Genomic DNA, 2162 nt, shown 5'->3' with positions numbered 1-2162 from the left:
AAATAAATAAATAAACAAATAAATAAGCATACTAGTTTTTGTATGTTAAAACGCTGAACATCTCAAAATTGCATGTTTAAAATTCAGGAAATATTTTCAAAGCTTTTCAAAGCTTACATTAATGCCACCTCTTCCACAAAGCATTTCTTGGTTCTTTCCACTTTTCCCTAAATCTGACTTCATTACTACCATAAATATTTATTGCACAGCCTCTCCATGGCAGACATGATGTTAGAACTGAGAATTCAAAGGTGAAAGGCTTTGTCTTTGGCCTCGAGTATTCAGTCGTATTGAAGCAATGGGCATAGATACAAACAATGTCACGGGAGTGTGTTAGTATAAAAAAAATACATAAGACATACTGTGAATGTCACAGTATGGGACAATTTCTTGTGCCTAGTGTCCTCAAGGAGCACTTCATAAGGGAAATATTTGTGTCAACTGTACAAGGATGGTAATATTTTTTTATTTTCCGGGTGGGATTCGTGGAGCGAGGATAGAGATAATGTTTCAAGCGTTGGCATGAATAGCATGTGCAAAGGCACAGAGGCATGCAGTGGGCAAATAGTTAGAGAGGTGCAGAGTGTGTTATGGAGGAGGATTCTAATTGTGTGAGGTTGTTAGAACTGGGGATGTGGGATGAAGAGGATGGGATGTAGTAAAACCATAGCTAAGGACTCATGTGTTGATGGACTATATGTAGGATGAGTTTGGAAGAGGAAATCAAAGATAACACTCTAATTTCTGAAATGAAGCTAAGAGATGATAAATTATTTGCTCCAGTCTAGATTTCATTCATTGGTTTTAATTGAGATTTTTCTCAAAAGCTGAAGCTACTTCCACTTTCTACCCTGTAACCTGGAAATTAATGAAGAATTGAGTTTATAGATATTAGCATCCCTTCATGGAGGACAGAGCAGGCACTCCCTAAATAGCAGTTAAACAAATGAATGAAATATCAATAGATCAATTCAATTCAGCTATGTTCTTTCAAGCTAAACTTTGACTCTGTCTCATGGCATTTATACTGTTTTGTTTCATTTAGGTAATTGTAGGCATATTTTGGTCTCTCTTGCTGTATGCTTTAAGAATTTGTATCATTTATTGTCTTTAAGATTGGTTGAAAGGTAACCATTGTTTTGGATTTAATTGCTCACATAGCAAGGTACCTTTATGATTTCTTCCTTGTTTTTGGCTTGAGTACAGCATAAAAAGGCCATTTTCAGTGAGACTGTTTTGACCTCATTGTGTTATAAGAGTGCCTGTCAGCATAATTTACAGACATACAGAATCCAATTTATAGAATGCACTAAAGCCCTGTCCAAGACCTTACATGGTTCCTTAAACAAATGGGTTTTGGTGAGGGATGAGAGAACAATGGCAAAGTCGACTTGGCCCAATTAGAAAGTATTAGCAATTTAATTCCTTGAAATTAATTAAATATTGAAGTCAGAGAGCAGAGAAATTCTACACAGGTTTTTTTGAAGTTAGGCTTCTAGCTCTGAAAACATACTTGTCCACTTCCTGTATCTCTTTCGCTTTGCCCCTTTGTAACAAACAGGGACAGATATCTTCTAAGAAGAACCCAGCACATATGAATAATGTTATCATAAAAGGCAGAGTGTTAAATTAAGTTTAGCCTAAAGCTGTCTACCTACATAATCTAAGTTCAGACTAAAGGTTTCTCTGTACACAATGAACTGTAACATAACTAGACGTGCAAACAAGCTATAACTTGCTCTCTAGCTCATCACCAAGTTTTGGCCAATCTAAGGAAATGGTGGCCAACAGGTCAAACTATCTTTAAATAGGGCAAATGTTCAACCTTAACTAATCTGGTTGTTTCTGTACTTCATTTCTGTTTTCTGTGTGTCACTTTCCTTTATCTGTCCATAAATCCTCTCCAACCACAAGGCAGCACGGAATCTCTCTGTACCTATTCTGATTTGGGAGGCTGCCCAATTTGTGAATCATTCTTTGTGCAGTTAAACTCTGTTAAATCAGATTTGTATAAAGTTATTCTTTTAACAGAAATGGACACCCCGAGTTAAGTTTTCTTCATTTCTGCCTGAAATGCCTTTTGCCACTAATGCAAATGGAACACACATACAGCATTTATTGTGTTCAAGGTGCTGGTACAAGCATTTTATACACTGTTATAA

This window comes from Carlito syrichta, unplaced genomic scaffold (genome assembly GCF_000164805.1).
Source record: "Carlito syrichta isolate Samal-C Ts95f unplaced genomic scaffold, Tarsius_syrichta-2.0.1 Scaffold305870, whole genome shotgun sequence".
In the NCBI taxonomy this organism is placed as follows: domain Eukaryota; kingdom Metazoa; phylum Chordata; class Mammalia; order Primates; family Tarsiidae; genus Carlito; species Carlito syrichta.
This window is presented reverse-complemented; position numbering follows the sequence as displayed.